The sequence below is a fragment of the Mustela lutreola genome, chromosome 12, assembly GCF_030435805.1.
Source record: "Mustela lutreola isolate mMusLut2 chromosome 12, mMusLut2.pri, whole genome shotgun sequence".
NCBI classification, from domain to species: domain Eukaryota; kingdom Metazoa; phylum Chordata; class Mammalia; order Carnivora; family Mustelidae; genus Mustela; species Mustela lutreola.
This window is the reverse complement of record NC_081301.1, coordinates 85,650,661-85,669,512: the sequence shown is the minus strand read 5'-3', so window position 1 is coordinate 85,669,512 and position 18,852 is coordinate 85,650,661. Positions and strand designations below refer to the sequence as shown.

The 18,852-nt window shown below is 37.4% G+C and overlaps 1 long non-coding RNA gene and 1 other non-coding gene across 2 annotated transcripts in view; both read right to left on the bottom strand.

Moving 5' to 3' along the window:
* The window catches only part of LOC131812977 (uncharacterized), a 275,124-nt gene extending 262,252 nt beyond the window's left edge, over window positions 1–12,872 (bottom strand). Inside the window, exon 1 of the long non-coding RNA XR_009346566.1 lies at window positions 12,792–12,872. This is a non-coding gene — a long non-coding RNA (uncharacterized LOC131812977). The remainder of the gene's footprint in view (window positions 1–12,791) is intronic.
* Window positions 12,873–12,880: 8 nt separating this feature from the next.
* On the bottom strand, window positions 12,881–12,987 carry LOC131813297 (U6 spliceosomal RNA). The gene has a single exon (XR_009346722.1). It is a non-coding gene; the product is annotated as a U6 spliceosomal RNA (small nuclear RNA).
* Window positions 12,988–18,852: the final 5,865 nt, after the last annotated feature.

Sequence of the window (18,852 nt, the reverse complement as noted above, 5' to 3'; positions counted from 1 at the left end):
GCAGAAATAGTGCAGAGATCATTTATTTAAGACCTTTCATTTTCCTTCCTTCATTATTGGCACATAGTTCTACCATCCAGTTCATTCTGCTTTTATTGAGTGAATTTCAAAGTAATATTTTATCAAATGTCATGTACTTACATAATTAGCATAATTACATATAAGTGCATAATTAGGGTAAATACATGTAATTACATTATTATAGTATGTGATAATCTTGTAAAAAAAACCCTTTTTCTAACTTTATGAGCCAAAACATATGCATTGTGCAAGCATATTAGATAATTTTGAATATTCAGTATCTGGCTCTTCTTAATTGATTTAACCAAACACCAAATCTTAATATGTGTATTTAAAAGATACTATTATCTTTATTTTTGGTAGTTGTTTCATAGTTTGTGTGTGTGTGTGTGTGTGTGTGTGTCCATGCTTTTAAAGAAAACAACAGACCTTGAGAAAGAAAACATTCTTTCTCTATCTTAGTTTACGTTAGCATATAGAACAAACAATCTGTAAATCCAAATGAAAAACAGCTTTACGTGCAAATTTCACTTGGTCAGAAATTAATAAAACTGTGAACTCGGTGACCTGTCTAATAATGGGGGTTAAGGAAAATGCTGGATGTCATCTCCAGTAAGCTGGAGTTCCCAGGGCACCAGAACGAAAAACATACCTGGAATCTTAAATACTGGACTAAACAAAGAAAAACACGATAATCAGAGAAACGTTACCTAAAATACCATATATAACCACGTTCTTGTCAGTCTCTGTAAACAGTTCTAAATACGCCACGATATTCATTTCCATCCTCTACCAATACCCCAGAATGGTTCTCACATTGAATATGTCTCTTTGAAATTAAAACCGGAATGTTTTTCCTCATTAATGCCAAAATTCTCCATCTATCACATCAACGCTGTTGTAGGATGGTATATACAGTTTATCTGCAGTGATGTTTATATTCTCTGCTTGGCATTGACTGCTAGTGGATAAAATTCTTAAAACACAATGACATCATAGACATATTTTCCTATCTTATTCTTTTGGAAATCACCTATCAAGATGAAATAGTAAATTTAAAGTAGAAAATATATTTAACTGTGATATATAATGTTGAAAAAAGAAGATCGAGTGGAAAACTCATGGGGAGAGAAAAATAGTTACTTCAGTTAGTGTGTGAAGCCAGGTATGTACATACTGACAAGATGGAGGTTACTCTGCCCCTAAAAATTATTCAGGAACTGGTAGCATCACCAATAGAGGAACGGGTAAGACCAGTGACTGAAAATGAAGACTGTATTAATGTCTGTAAGATCACCAATTAACCCTTCAGGGCCTCGCTTTCCAGCTTATGCAGTTGGAGAGCTATTCATTCCCAGCCTAGTTTGGAGGTCAGAGGTATAACTACCCACGATGAAACTGAACCAAAAGGTTCTGAACACTGGAACTCTAGGTGCAGAAGTGGCCAAAGGTGAGGTACTACACAAAAAGCAAGAAAATCAAGGAAAATTCTACACACTAAGTCAGTGTCAGTGTGGTTCCCTAGGCAGGAGACAGGTGGGTTCTCCAGGAAAAAAGAAATCACCTCCGAGAAAATTACATTAAATTACATTTTACTCAATTGTTAAAAAGAGAGCCTGGAAATTAAAGAGTCTAATAGTTACAGACAGAAATTATGTGGAAGGGTCGGATGATGAAGGCAATCTCTCTGAATGGAAGACGGAAAGACAGGTGCTTCGTGTCTCATTTGCTAAACCTCCCGTTACCAGTTCGGCCTCCAAAAGAAGACTCCACTCGTGTTTCTCCATTAGCCCCATCTAAGTTCCTGCCCTCTCATACTGGGCAGAGAAACTCTGGCCATGCTCTTTGACAACTGTTGTCTCGTTTACATCCCAAGAATGCCCAGGAAAACTCCTACTCACACTTAACGAACGAGCCATGTCCTTTGTGAACTGTTTCCTCATTTTAGGGAGTCAGTCACTCCTTCTGCTACCGCACTACTGTGTTCAAATGTTACTTTTGTACACTTTTTAATGTAGGTCTCCCTGACCTTCCTAGAGGCTTCTCCAAGTTAAAAATAAAATGATGTTTCCTTTTGTATCACTAGCACCAGATACACAGTCTCCACAATAAATGTCTATTAAATGCAGAGATGAAAAAGTAGCTGGATAAAAGACAGATGGATGGATGCAGAAACCAGCAGGCAGACAGACAGACGATAGTCATATTACTGTGGACTACTAGTTTGAGATACTATAACTAGTGCTTGTTCCAATGTAGAACTGAAATGAATATTGATTTTCTAAGGCAGGGTTTTAATGCAAGATGCAGAATTTTCAATGTGGCAGGTTATATTTGAGTATTTTAAAAATATGAATATGATTGAGTTGGCTTAGATTCATATGTGCAATTAGCTTCTACTTCCAAATATGTCAAATTATTCAGTGATTGCCAAGATCACACTTAGTAACATGCCCTATAGTAAAGATTAAAAACTCCTGTAACATTCACTCCTCTAGAGCCAATGAACATATCAGTGCAGTTAAATTCTATGTGTGTATCCAGGAAGAGAATGGCATAAGGGTGATGCTAATTACTTCATAATCCGACCAAAGAAGTATAAATACATCCTTGCTAAGATCTCATATATATGAAAATCTGAAAGTATTGACCTTTACTATATCAAAAAGTAAAGCTAAAAGGAAACTTTCAGAAAGTATTTTGTACATTGTATTTGCTTATAAAAGCAAATAACCTATTAAAAATGACTAGTGTATTTATATATGGTAGAAAACACCTTTTACAAATAACTAAGCACAGAAATATTAGAAGTTTCTATAGAAAAGCTCAGAGAGATGATAGTGCAAACACTTCTTTCATTTATTTATTTATTTATAAAAGATTTTATTTATTTATTTGACACACACAGAGAAAGAAAGATCACAAGTAGGCAGAGAGGCAGGAAGAGAGAGGGGAAGCAGGCTCCCCATTGAGCGGAGAGCCTGATGCGCGGCTCGATCCCAGGACCCAAGATCATGACCTGAGCCAAAGGTAGAGGCTTTAATCCACTGAGCCACCCAGGTGCCTCAACACTCTTTTTACTTAAAAAACAAACAAACAAATAAACAATAACAATAAAAAAAAAAAAAACCTCCTCTAGTCCCATAGAATAGTCTTGTTTTGATATAGCCTTAGTTTGTTAGATAATCTAGAATATCCATACTCCTGGAACTTGTTGGAATTTAGAGACTGATGGCCAAATTGGCTCACCTAAGGAAGGATACATTTTTGTTTATGTTTTGACTGTTTAAAATAAAGTAAAATTAAAATCTAACTTTTTCTGTCTTGAGTCACTTGTATTAAGTAGCAAGAAGCAATTTTAAAAACCATTTGTTCATAATATAAAAGTATCGTCAACACAGGAATTGCCATTTAGAGTGATAATGAAGACTCTGTTTTCACACAATGGGAGTTATTTTAGTATTCTTTCCTTAGCTGCTTGCTGTTTCTGGCAATTCACATTGTCAGCAAAGTTAATGCTGGATGTGGAACCTTATAACTGCTTTTATTTATTTTTTTAATATTTTTTTTCTTTTTCTTTCTCTTAAGTTGTTAATTTAAATTCCAGTTAGTTAACATACAGAGTAATATTAGTTTCAGGTGTACAATACAGTGATTCAACACTTCCGTCCAACACACAGCCCTCCTTACAACAAGCGCACTCCATCCCCTTCACCTGTTTCCCCCTCCCCCAGCCTACCTCCCCTCTGGGAACCATCAGTGTATCCTCTAGAGTTAAAGGTCTGTTTCTGGTTGGATTTCTTTATCCTCATTTATTTTGTTTCTTAAATTCTACATGATCCCTGCCTTTACAATCAAGTTCATAATGAGACAAATGACTTAGAGAAGCCACAGTCAGCCCTTACTCAGAACTATGTCTTCTCCAGTGAGAAAAAGAAACCTGAAGGACAATTTGTTCAATCAAGTGGTTCCCATGATCCAATTCTACTTTCCTTTGGTCTTATATAAACATTTCAAAAATACAGCAAAATACCCATTAATTATTTAAGCCCCCAAATCCGTTAATCCAAAGTAAAATTGTACTTTCCACATCTAAGGTTAGGCTGAAGATGGACAGGGAAAAACATGTGTGCCCATGTTCTTTTCTCAGTGTGATAATGGTTGATTTGAATAGTTTAGTTGTTTCTCTATTAAAAGGTACAGGATAACAATAACAATATGCTCTCTCACTACATCATACACACCTACCTATTAATCAAGTTTTTAAATGAGTTACTGACAATGGGAATTATAATTTGGGGGAAATTATAACATCAAATTTTGCTTTACCATAGTTTTTACGCTTTTACAGAGTATATGCTTACCTTCAAAGCAGTAAATATGTGTGTGTGTGTGTGTGTGCGTGCACGTATACACACACACACACACACACACACACATATATATATATGTGGGCATTTTCTTTTGAAATGTGTTTCTGAGCCAGTTTAAAAGACACTCACATTTAGCCTCGCTACATTAAAGTACTACTTTTCTTTGGAGTCAAATCTATGTTCCTTGAATTTTTATCCACTTTGTTCACTAAATTTGGCTCTCAATGGCAAATGTCTGTTTCCAAAAACCAAATCCAATTTAAAATCATGATTTTTTCCATCAATCTGAGATATTCAAAATATGCACCATGGGATCTTGAAGGCATTAGCATAAGAGATACTTTCCAAAATGTCTTGAGCAGTAAGAACATTACTGAAATATTTCCCCACATTCCAAAATAACTGCCTTAATGAGGTCAATGTTTATTAGAAAATATTAAATCTGGTACATTTGAAAAATAGCTACATTATATAATAGTCACAGACTCATGTGAATACACTCTCAGTTCCTTTCTTTATCTATTCTGAACACTTTAAAATCCAAATTCCTTACCATGGTCTTGAAGAGCTGGTCCCCATTTCCTTCTCCGACCTCTACTCATTTCCTCCATTCCAGATACACCAACCATCTTCAAAAGTAGACACAGCACACGGCTTTCTCTGAGCTCTGCTTGCTGTTGCCCCAAACTGGAATGTTCTATCAATAGATGTTCTCAAAGCTTGATTTCTTATGGCAATCAAATCACTAATCAATTATCACTAGGTCCAAGAGGGCTTCCATGACCACTGTGCTTTAAATACCTCCAACCCTTTATCTATCTCTATTTCCCTCTTATTACCAGGTGATATTACCTTGCCTATTTCTTTGCTTATTATTGGACTTCTGCTCAAGAATGTAAGGTACGTGAGGGTAAGGGGTTTATAAGCATTGTTCACCTAGAACCATGTGCAACACATAGCAAATGCTCAAGAAGTAGCTGTCAAACACTGAGGGATAAACTGAATAACGTATTAAATCAGAGCCTTCCCACCTTGTTCTAGAGATGGGAAAAAGGGAGGAAGAACACTCTTTCTTCAAGGATCTCAGAGTCCATTAGAAGAGATGGGCCTGCAAACAAATGATCACAACAGGCAGTTTTAAAGTAATAGGGGTAATACAGTATACAGTGGATGGCACAAAACAAAGAGCTCTGAATAGTTAATAAAGTTGCCATGGAAAAGGATCATTTTGGGGCTGAGTCCGGGATCAGTTGGGATTTTAACAATCGGTGGGGGGGGGGGGGGATGAAAAATAAAACAACAACAACAAAAAAACTAGAAACAGCAAACAGGTCCACTCACTTTAATAAATTTTTAGAATGCTGTCAGATAGCAGGCAATCTGCTAACCACTAACAAAATACAATAAGTAATGCTAATAATGATCTTGCGATATATTGGGTATATAAACAGGGAAATAATTTCATGAGTGTGAGAACTATTTTGAGAACAATATGCACGATGAGCTCATAGAGGAGAACTAGCTGCTTCCTTGTCAGGTGACAGATAGATGGGGAAAATCGATGTTAACAAGGGCATAACTTTCCCTATTTCATTAACCGTCTGCTTCCACAAGCTGGTAAGTTTCCATCGTCCATGAAATGATCTTAAATGGCAAAAGAAACCAGTCCCATGGGGGAAAAGGTCTCAGATACTGGAAATGAATATGGAGATGGTAGAGGAAATTTTGCCTCCAGTTAGTTTTTAGGCTAGACTGTCCTGCATATGAAAAACGGTTATTATTCTCCAAGCAATTTGAGGCTTTAAAAAAAATGTTTGCTGTTCACTAATGATACAGTGATATCAAATGTATCAATGATTCTCATCAAGCCTGTGCATAATTAAATTGGGGAAAAGAAAAATAATAGGATATATTCTATTTCTTCGAATTTTGTTCTCTATTCCTCACTACTACTCACAAAGATTTGCAATGGAAAAAAAAAACTATCTTGAGATGAAATGATAACTATATGGTGTTTAAGATTGTGAATCACAAAACAGTTTCAATATATCTTTAAAATAAAGTGATGTTTGTTCAGTTAAATATAGAAAACAGATGGATGAAAAGGCTTACAAATTGGTTTAGTGGTTCAATTTTTCTTAGAATAGAAATATTCTTCATAGCATCTTTTGTATAATCTTACAAACATAGGATAATAGCATTATACTTGGATCAACAAAGTTAAAACACTAACAAACTTCTTCATGACAAAAATGTTCTACATAGAATAACTAGTCAGTGATATAAAAATTTTTTTTAAACGGACGTTTTTAACACTGAATCCCGTTCAGAGGCATCAGGTGGCAAAAGAAACAGAATTCTTAAAAAAAAAAAAACCCACAAAATTCTATATTCTGTGAATTATAGTCTCATTAATGAACCAATAGTTTAAAAATAAAAATCCTACAATTAGATTTTGTTTTAAAGATTTTTACTTATTTATTTATTTGACAGAGAGATCACAAGTAGGCAGAGAGGCAGGAAGAAAGAGAGCAGGCTCCTTGCTGAGCAGAGAGCCCGATGCGGGGCTCCATTCCAAGACCCTGAGATCATGACCTGAGCCAAAGGAAGAGGCTTAACCCACTGAGCCACCAAGGCATTCCCGGATTTTGTTTAAGCTTTGCTTTTAGTGATGGACAGTAAAAAACAAAGTATTTTCAGTTATTTTTATTACTTATCTCAGATATAAAAATATGATTATACAACTTGTCAAAAAAAACCCTATTGACTTCAAATCACCATTTTATTCTATTAATATCAACTGTATACAGAATCAGCTGTGCTCATCTCTATGAGTGGATCTCAATTCAACTTCTCTGGAGAAAAATATACTCTCCATGAGAGTGTGAACTGTGCACATTCATGCTGCTTACTTAACCATAAGTTTCTTAGAGGCAGGCATATTCTATGTATGCAGTGTTTGGCATACGTTTGTTATGTTGTCCATAGTAAAAAAAAAAAAAAAAAAAAAAGTTCATTCTTTTACTTCATGAATAAATGCCTATCACAGTATTACAGAGAGGAAAATGCCTTTAAGGGGAATACAATTCTGTAGAAGAATTTATTACAACAATAATTTTATCTTACCTTTAGAAACAAATAAAGTGGAGGTGGTAAGAATGTTAAAAATGTTTAGAAATCATTTACTTCTGGTATAAAAGAAGATCAAACTCATTCTTATTCTTTTATTTTAGTGAAAATACACTGAATGAGATAAAGCACTTGAACCAATACAAATCAGATCCCCAGTTACAGTCAGCTTTAGTCATAAACAAGTCACATAGGAATGAAGCTTCACTTTTGTGAAGTGAGGAGAAATGGACCAGTGTTGCCAGATTCCTACTCACAGAGAAAAAGCAGTAGGAGGAATGACATTCACAGAAGAGATAACAATTGGGAATTGCTCATTGAAAAACAATGATCTCTAGCTGTTACTGTAAGGGTGCATATCCTAATTCAGATGGTGCTTTAACACAAAACTTGACCCTTCATCTTTCTTTGTGAGTAAGACACTGACTTCAATGAACCGGGAATCGTCCAACCATCTTCTACAAGGAGGTAACCAATACGACATCGGTACCAACCTCTTCTATGCCAAAGAAGAACATTCACTCTATAGGAACCCTCTACATTGCAACGAAGGTTATGAATGGACATAAGCAACTTTCTAATTTTTTCCTCTTTGTATTTCCTGTTTCTAAGGGCCTCTCCTTCAAGATCCTAGGTGATGTAAGTAATTTGGGTCAACCAAACGGGTAGATTACAGAAGCAGAAATAGAAGCGATCTAGACTTTAGTAGGGATAGCATACTCGACCTTCTTACAAAGCTAAGCAGAAATAAGTGATCACAAAGTAATTCTTGGTCCCCATGACACCAACCTGAAAGCCCAAGTTTCACTATGTGAATTTGAACTACACCTTTAGGAAGGCTTCGGATGGTTTGATGTCTTGCGTGTCATACGTGACTTATGCTAGGTCTCTTCGGGAAATAGCTGTCACAGGTCTTGCCTTTCTCTTGTAGGTAGGGACTTTCTCTTGGACTACACTAGTCAGCTTGGGGCCAGTATGGGTAATGCCATTTCACATATATCAGTCTCAAGACACTCACATAGGAATGCTTCTCACAAGAATGAGAGAAGTAAAAGCAAATCATATTCAGAAAAGAAGTTTTAATAGTGCCGTAAGTGCTTTCTTGATGTTGTGGCTGTGTCTGTCTTTCTACATACCTTCCCTGGCTCCTCCATTTCTGTGTTAACTTTTGTTTGTTGATTTTTCTCTCATTGTGACTATCGACTTTTTTCATTCCCTTCAAATTCTATCATAGTCCTAATTGCTGATTAATTCCACAGAGTTTATTCCTCTAGTTTTCCTCTCTAGATTATTTTTGATTAGCCTTTCTGATCTCTACCTCACTACTATCTTCACCATTTTCCTCATCCAATCCTTTAAACACTCAAACCTCGTAGAAGTAGGACTTCATACTGCTCAAGACTCAATCAAAGTATTGGAAAATGCACCTGGTATAAATGCAAAACTCAAAAGTAATGCTTATTTAGGGCCTTATTTTCTTCAGCTTTTTATTCTCATGGTATCCTTTGGTGCTTAACCTCTTCTAAAAGAATCTGTTCCATCAGAAGTAGGCTGATGACAAGTGGCTCTGTCCTCTAACAGAATATCCCCACCATATGGGTGCCTGATGTAAGAATAAATATTCCTGAACTGGCTAGTGGCTTACAATGGACTCTGACACAAAAGATATGGCCCCAAAGGAGCTAACGGTGGTTTACTTTTCAGTAGGTAACCAGGAATAAGTAGATACATGGATATAGCTATCTCATATGAATCACTGAGAGATTTAAAGAAAAAATTCACTAAATTCTTCTACTGCCTATGGAGCTCAAGTTTTATCTACCTTCAAGGCGGCCTTTCTGGTTGCTCAGATTTTCCAGAGATTCTGTACTCACTATTTTTCCACACACATCCTTTTTCAAAACCCTCCTTTAATTAATCTGACCTGAGTAGGCTTCTGCCTCTTAGAAGCCAAAGAGACTAAATAAAGCATTTCTGAAATTAAAATTACAGCACATTGAATATGTCACTATGAATTCAAATGAAAAAAAAAAGCTTAAATTAGCACCAATCCTGGTTGTAATGGTCACAAAGAAGGATGCTAGTCAAGTTCATATTAATAACCTGTTCTAAATTATGGGACAGTAGATCAAAAATATTTATTATTTTCTTAATTATACTAGTGTACAATGGACCCTTACATCCACCCTTAAACTGTCTAGTCCTTGTGTGAGCTCCCCATGCTTTTCTTACCTTTATAATCAGAAATACATATCGAATCGCTCTGATCTCAGACCAAACCAGTATCTATCACCACTAGCACCATAGATTTAGTACCTTCCTACTTAGTGATTGAACTATGTAAAAAAAAAAAAAAAAATCTATTGACAGAATGGACAAACTGTGGTACATCTATACAATAGAATACTAGTATACTATGAATACCATTGGTAACAAAATGAATAAATTATCCATAAATGTAAAAACACAGGTAAATGTCAAAAACATTTGTTGTACATCAAAAAACCAAAACAACTAAAACAGATTATTCTACTTGTATGAAAGTCTGAATCAGGTGAAACAAACCTGTGGTCATACAAATCAATTTGCCTTTGGTACTGGGGGAAAAAGCGGGACTGGAAGTGACTGAATGTAGCCTGAGGAGACACTGAGGAATGAAGGAGCGTTCCATATCTTTTTTTTTTTTTAACAATTTTTTAAAAGTTTTTATTTATTTATTTGACAGACAGAGATCACAAGTAGACAGAGAACCAGAGAGAGAGGGGGGAAAGCAGGCTCCCCGCTAGCGAAGAGCCCGATGCGGGGGGCGCAATGCCAGGACCCTGAGACCATGACCTGAGCCGAAGGTCGAGGCTTAACCTACTGAGCCACCCAGGTGCCCCGGAATGTTCCATATCTTGAGAGGGGTGTGTGTTAACAAAGATATATATTTGTCAAAATGTAGAAAATAGTATGTGTAAAATCTGTTGAATCCAAGTTGTATCTCAATAATGCAAGGGCATTTTATAACAAGACATCTATGTAAATAAACTATTATTTTTTTTAAAAGATTTTATTTACTCATTTGACAGACAGAGGTTACAAGTAGACAGAGAGGCAGGCAGAGAGAGGTGGGGGAAGCAGGCTCTTTGCTGAGCAGAGAGCCTGATGTGGGGCTCGATTCCAGAACCCAGGGCTCATGACCTGAGCGGAAGGCAGAGGCTTTAATCCACTGAGCCACTCAGGCATCCCTAAACTGCTGTTTTAATCAGTTTTCAAAAACAATGCATCTGGCCTATTTGCCAAAATAGGAAAGTGTGATTATTCCTATTTGCAACAGTGTAAGAATATTTTACCAGATGTATCTTGAGACCTACATCTTTTTTTTTTTTTAATTTTTTATTTTTACCATAGCACATACCTTAGGGTATGTATTTAATAAAATGCTCTAAGCTTAACTTTATATTACCGTCTATTCATAATTAAATGGTCAGGTTTTCAGTTAGCTGACAGTGGCTTAACCAGTCACTTAGCATACACTAGCCTCCTTGATATTTCACTGGGAACTTCTTTAAAGGCTGTTTTTTTCTTAAGAGGAGGAAGAATTCGATCTTAGAAATTTTCATACTGAGAGATTTAGGGAGACAGATCAGACTACAAAATAATGTTTTAATTTAGAATACTGAGACTTTTTCAAACCAGTCACTTCAAAGTAGACCTTTTTTTTCCCCCTCTTGCTTCAAAGCATTGTTCATAAGGGATGTATCAAGGCAGGCTGGGAACAGTAATGGGCATGTTTTCAAATGGCATCTTTAATTCCTGCACAGGACTTTCTTCCGCCATTGGAGGAATTGTCACAGTACTAAGCTGTAACTCAAGACGCACTTGCATGGGAGGTCTTAATCTAGGCCTTTAAAAAAAATAATGAATAATCAATTCTCCTTTCCTCTCTGCGTGTAGTAAATCACTAACTATATACGGATGACTGGTCATGGTGGGGAAATAGTCACATGATATAATAATAAAAAATTTATATCATTGCAAGGCAAAAATAGCTTTTAAAACGGCTTTCTTATTCTATAACAATTGAAAATGAGGCTATATATTGCTCTCCAGAGTATTCATCTGTGACATCAGTCTTTAGGTTATTAGCAGCATATATCATTAGCTGTTAAGATGGTGATACTAGGGTTGCCCAAATGTCAGAATGAGATTGGCTATACGAACTTACTGTTCTAACAGGTTGGGTCTAGTCTGACCTTTAGGTTTTTGTAAGTTTAAGCAGAAAATGGCTTGACTGGGTTTATTCTAATTCTCTTAGTCACTGGTTACCTCTGGGCATTTTTTAAATGCAGGTGAAACAATCTTTTAATTTGATTGAAGTACAAAGAGGAGGCCAGTAAGCCACAGTGAGAGCCCAGGCCACTGGAAGCATGTGCTTACCCTCGCTAATGTTAAATAGCTTATACATAAAATATTATAATGTGGGAGCACCTGGGTGGTCCAGTCAGTTAAGGGTCTGCCTTTTGCTTTGGTTATGATCCCAGGCTCCTGGGATCGAGCCCTGAGGCTCCCTGCTCAGTGCGGGGTCTGCTTTTCCTTCTTCTCCTGCCACTCATCCTCTCTCTCTCTCTCTCTCTCTCTCTCTCTCTCAAATAAATAAATAAAATCTTTAAAAAATTAAAATAAAAAGTACTACAAAGTAACCAGTTGCTCTGATCCTTATTCTTCTATAAACACTCAGAGAGGTGTGCTTACCCCAGTTTTAGTACTTCTTATACTGTCACTACCTATTTTTGTGTTTTTCATGGACTTTTACACTTTTACACTCACTGGAGTCAGTGTCAGCCTCTCACTTTACTCTAATACCCACAAAAGCACCTCCTTTCTTGGCTTCCCTTAAGAACTATACATGAGATTTTAAAACATTCTAATTACTTTCCATTTAAACAGCATTATGACAGCATGTTGCTTGGAACACCACGAGCCAGGTTCTCGGGCCACCTTGGGGTATGCGGAGGGCGACGCTGTGGCAGTTGGTGGACCAAAAGAAGCTCCATGGTTATCTTCTTCATACACAGACTTTCCCCATGATGTTTCAAATAAGCGGCATTTCTGTTGATGGGACATAATCCAATGCATTCCAGCAAATAATGTAGTAAGAGTGCTTGAAGAGATACAGGGACTCTCCAAAATTACAATTTTTATCTTTTGTATTAGTTTCCTATGGCCATCATAATAAACTGCCACAACACTGGTGGCTAAAACGACACAAGTTTATTTTCTTACCATTCTAGAAGCCAGCAATCCAAAGATGAGCTCAAGTCAAGGTAGCAGCAGGCCTGTTTCATTTGGCAGGGAAGGATCCATTCTTGTTTTTAAATACTGAGCGCTTCACGAATATGCATGTCATCCTTGTGCATGCGTCATGCTAATCTTCTCTGCACTGTTCCAATTTTAGTATGTGTGCTGCCAAAGCGAGCCCAGGGCAGGACCGTTCTTAGCTTCTTCCAGCTTCCGGTGGCTGCTGGCACTCCTGGCCTATAGGTGCAACACTCCAAAATCTGCCTCACTGATCACATTGCCGTCTCCTCTCCTTGTTCTTCTACGTGAACATTATATTTAGGTCCACCTGGATAATCCAGAAAAATCCTCCCACTTTAAGATCCTTCACTAAATCATACCTGCAAAGTTCCCTTTGCTATATAAGGCAGCATTCACAAATTTCAGGAAGGAGGACAAAGATATCTTTGGGGGCCATTATTCAGTCTACCATATCTCCTAAAGCTCATTAATTTCCTTAAACACAAAACAGAATATACTTGGGGAGTGGGAAGGGGTCGCTAATGGCGGTGATGACAATGGTAAAAACAGTAGTGATATTTGTCTTTTTAAAAAATTTTTTTGAAGATTTTATTTATTTGATAGAGAGAGAGAGAGAGAAAGAAAGAGATCGCAAGTAGGCAGAGAGGCAGGCAGAGGGAGAGAGGGAAGCAGGCTCCCTGCTGAGCAGAGAGCCCGATGCAGGGCTCGATCCCAGGACCCTAAGACCATGATCTGAGCTGAAGGCAGAGGCTTAACCCTCTGAGCCACCCAGGCACCCAGTAGTGATACTTGTAACAATAAAAATTGCAGAAGTAGTTACAATGACAGCAGTGATACAAGTAGCAACATCAGGTAGAGCTACTACTACCATTACTGAGTACCCCTGATATGCCACACCCCTCTCAAGGATCCTAAACACATATGTCCCTTAGTCTTGACAACAGTCCTAAAAGAAAGGCACTGATTAACTTTATTATTTTCTCCACTATCCAGATGAAAAGAAAGAGGCTGAGGTCACTGAAGAGCCTTCATAAAGTCATACCCCTAAAGCTTGGCAGAACTGGAATTTAAATACAAAACAAAACAAACAAACCAAAAAAAAGGACTTTGAAATCCAAAAAATCCACTGCACCCTTCTGATACCCAAGGTGGCAATAGTAGCATATCTTCCAGGATAGTCTGGACCCTAATATTTCTAACTGTGAAAGGTAAATTGGACAGCTTTGATACAGTAATATAAACCATTTCTGTTTTTGAGAGAGAGAGAGACAGAGAGAGTGTGCATGCACATCAGGGAAGGGAAGAGCAGAGGGAAAGGGACAGAGAGAATCTTAAGCAGTTTCGGGGCTCAGTCTCATGACCCTGAGATTGTGACCTGAAATTAAGATTCAGACACATAGTGGACAGCCAACACAAGTGCCCCTAAAATAAACTTTTGAATGACCGATGTCTCCATAAGCACAATGAAACATAAGCAATAAACCATGGGGAAATATTTTTTTTCAGTATAAAGATTTAATATTTTTTATCTACAAAGAACTATAAATTAAGAAGAGAAAATAACCACTTAAGATGCTACATTGATATTATCCAGCAGATCTCTAGAACATATTCATTTTGCAGGACTGAAACTTTACTCCTTCACTAACCCTCCCCCCCGCTCCTACTTTCTGTCATCATGATTCTGGCTACTCCAGGTACCTCCGAGAAGTAAGCACAGTATTAGTCTTTTTTGTGTGTCTGGCTTATAGTATTCACAAGGCTCATCCTTGTAGCCTGTGTCAGACTCTCTTTTCTTTAATAATGTTTTTTATTTTAATACTATTTAATAATACTGCATTTATATTATATATATTATATATAATATTTAATAATATTCCATTGCACATATTTATGAATTTTGCTTTATGCATTCATCTGTTAATGGACACTGAGGCTACTTCCACATTTTAGCTATTAGGGATAACTCTGCAGTGGACATGAGAGTGAAAACAACTCTTCAAGATCCTGACCTCAATTCGTTTGGGTATAGACTCAAAAGAGGGACTGTAGAATTGTACACTTACAAAGAAACTGTTAAGAGGGTAGATCTCATCTCATAGTAAATACTCTTACAATAATAATAATAATTAAAAGATAGTGCTCTGAGCACTTGCAGCTACTGCTCCTCTGAATATCTTATAAAAATTATTGAAAAAAATAGGGAAAATTAAACCAAAATTCTGGAAAACAAGAAAGAATCCATCTGGGAAAGCTATGTCAAGAAATGAAAAGCATATGAGCTATGTTAACAGAGAGCATAGGGAATTTGTTATACAGGTGCTGGAAGGCAGAAAAACTAAAGGATTCCGAGCTAACATGGACATTAGTAGCTGCAGGAAGCAGTTAAAAGTTCTAGGGCTCAGAACATAAAAAGGAAGAAGAGGTAGGGTTATCAAAATCTAGGAGACTGGAAAGGAAACACCCTCTAGCCCCCACACGATTGGTATTTGGAAAGGAGTATGGCCAGCTAGAGCTCCACTCACCGAGGGGGCATGGCTTACCGCCTTTGGTACTTCTGAGGGAAGAGGGGGGTGGCTCTGTGGCTGGGACTGAGGACGAGGTGGGAGTGCCGGAGTCCATAGCTGTCCGTTGTCCCTGCTGTGGGGAGAACGCCCAGAGCTGAAGACAAAAAGCAAGTTCCTTCCTCCTTCTGCTTTTCACTCTCCTTTCCTTACACTCCACCTACAGAACCTCCCAAGAAGTCAGCAGACTATGAATTGTAGAAAACGTAGTTTCAGGGGTGCCTGGGTGACTTAGTGACATAAACCTCTGCCTTAGGCTCAGGTCATGATCTCAGGGTCTTGAGATCGAGCCCCACATAGAGCTCTCTGCTTGGCAGGGAGCCTGCTTCCTCCTCTCTCTCTCTCTGCCTGCCTCTCTGACTACTTGTGATCTCTCGCTGTCAAATAAATAAATAAAATCTTTAAAATTAAATAAATAAATAAATAAAAAGAAAATGTAGTTTCGGAGTTCCATTGCCACCCTTTACATTAAAACGAAGAAGACTATAAAGCGTGGCTTTGCAACTGAGAGAAAACAGGCAACTAGCAACAGTGATGAGAGTAGACAGGGAAATTTGAGGAACTTCTCAAAGACGATGTGGTAGATTATTACAAAAACGGCTCTGATTTTCCATTGCTTTTTTTACCCACACCCCTTGCAATATGACTCTGATACTGTTCTCATCAGGATGCGATGCCTACTATCTTTCCTCCTTTACTTTAGCCTGGTCTTATGATTTACCTTGACCAAAAAAATACAGTGGGAAGTGCAGTGTGCTTATTTTAAGCTTACATCTCAAGGGATCTTATGGGCTTCTGCTTTTCCCCTTAGAAGACTGCCTCTTCCATGAGAATGATCCCAGAAACTCGTACTGGAAGGTAAGAGACCACGTGGAGGAGACCTGAATCATCCACAGCCACTGAGGCCACACTTGGCCATCCAGCCATAGTTAATTTTGAACCTTGTCTCAAACACTAGAGAGAAAAGGAAGCCCAGGGGTCATCTTACACTCTTTTCTACTTTGGCTCCTTCATGTGCCTGTCAGCTCCATGTCCATGCAGTTCAAGGGGGAACCTGTCTGCAGATGCACTGCTCATTGCACACAGCCGGAAACTAATCCACGTTTTGAGGAAACAGAATCCCAGAGGAAATGACTGCAGCGGAAATCCATATCAATTGAGTACAATTATCAATCTAGTCTTTCCATCAGATCTATGAAAGAAGAACTTCAAATAAGCAAACTTCCAGGGATGACAAGAACTAGGGTGAACAAATAAACTCAGCCTAGAGGAAAAAAAATACAATTCAGTGAATAGAAGAGACCTTTACAATATATTCTAGTGAGAGGCTTTTATCTTCAGAAAGCATATAAAACTTGTTATAAAAACAAGAAATAATATCTGATATTAAAAATATAGTATTGAATAACATTTATTTGAAGAGTGGCAAAATAAATGGTTGGTCTAAATATGAACGTATACTCAGGAATAAAAGCTGATAAATCTATTTCTGAATCATGTGCAAAATGACATGTAAAGAAAAATACAAGGAAAAAAAGAGACATGGGCATCAGATTTTGAGCTTTAAGTTCCACCTAACAGGAATTCAGAGCTACTCAGAATAGCAGCAGTGGGAAGGAAAAAACAAACAAAACCTGACAGAACAATACTTCCTAAACTTTAATTTTTATTTTTTTTTAAAGATTTGTATCCATCTGTCAGAGTGAGAGTACGTGAGAGAGGGGGGAGGCAGACAGAGGAAGATGCAGGCTCCCTGCTGAGCAAGGAGCCCGATGCGGGGCTCGATCGCAGGACCCCGGGATCATGACCTGAACCGAAGACAGATGCTTAACCCACTGAGCCACCCAGGTGTCCCAAGCTTTAATTTTTTAAAGCCCCACTGAAGGCTAAGCAAGAGAAATAAAGACTCATGATAAGGCACAACCTTGTCCCAGTCTAAAATGGCAACCATAAAAGAGAATATTCTGAGAGCTTCTAAAGAGAAACACATATGTGCACTCACACACACATGCATGCACAAACCTACACTCACACACTGCTTGGGCTCTCACCCTGTCTTTCCCTCTCTCTCACATTCTTGTTTTCTGGCCCAAGTATTTTTGTGCTCAATTTGTATCATTCAAGCCCCAGATGTTAAAGACCACACTTGAAAATATCAGCAAAACAAACAATGTCCACAGATCTTAACATGCTATGTATTTTTTTATGGTACTAAAAGCTTTTCTGCACGAAATAACTGTAATTTTTGAGCATCAACTCTTTTACTTCCCTCAGCGTATTGTTAACTAAATTTATTTTCATACTATTCTGAAAATTTCTCTCCAATACTTCCTCCATCCCTAGCCCTCAGACCATAATCCTGGGTGGCCCCTTAATCATGAGTGTAGTATGTCTAAATTTTGATAGAACACCAACAGTTCAGGAGCATGTTTCAAACATTTTACGTGCATAATAGCATAGAAACCATTTTCCATGTGATCTAACAGTAACACACATATATACACTCAAGTGTACATATCAAAGTGTATGTAAGTGTATGCATCTGGCAGCAATACACACACACTCAAGTGTGTGCATCAAATGGAAACAATCACTGAAACGATACTTGTAAATTCACATGAAGTGTTTTGATATTTCATATTCTCTTCCATTATGTTCTCTTTTATTTATAAAATATTATTTTATAATCAACTAATGATCATTGGTCCAGAGCTGAAAATAAATCCCAGATTAGAAGGTACAGGATAACTAAGTTTCTACTGCAAGAGCAGTAATTAAGCCAGAAAGGAAACTGAAGAGGGATATGGAGTCTGTGAATCAGGACATGTAGGAGGGAAGAAGTAGTGACAAGGAGCACAACTTAGAACAGTGTATCTGATACTTAACTGATCTATATCCCAGTACTCAAGGTATTCTTGAATAAATGCTCATGATTTTTGTACTGTAAAAATGTTATGCTTATTTGACAATTACAAGCATTTCCTTCCAGAAAGATGAGAGCCATGACTCCTTCACAACTACCTCTAATGTTATGATACTCCCTTTCATTTCTCAAAAGGACTACGAAAATGCCTCCTAAGGAGTCTTTGCATTTCTGTTCTTTTCCTCTAAATCCAGGCCAAAGTAATATTCATATTGTCACTATCCAATATGATGTCACTTAAAGTTCCTTAAAACCTCTGTGAAATTGACAACTACATGAAGGAGTACACTGATTTCTTATTGCTGCTGTAGCAAGTTACCCCAAATTCAGCTACCTAAAACAACACAAATTTATTATTATATATTAGATTTTAGGGGAGAATCTGTTATTTTTCCTCTTTCAACGTTTAGAGTCTGCTTGCATTTCTTGGCTAACATCCCCTTCATTTATGATTACATCAGGCCCAGATAACCCAGGATATTTCTCCCTCAAGATCTTTAAATTAATCATATCTGAAAAAATCTTTTATGTCAGGTAG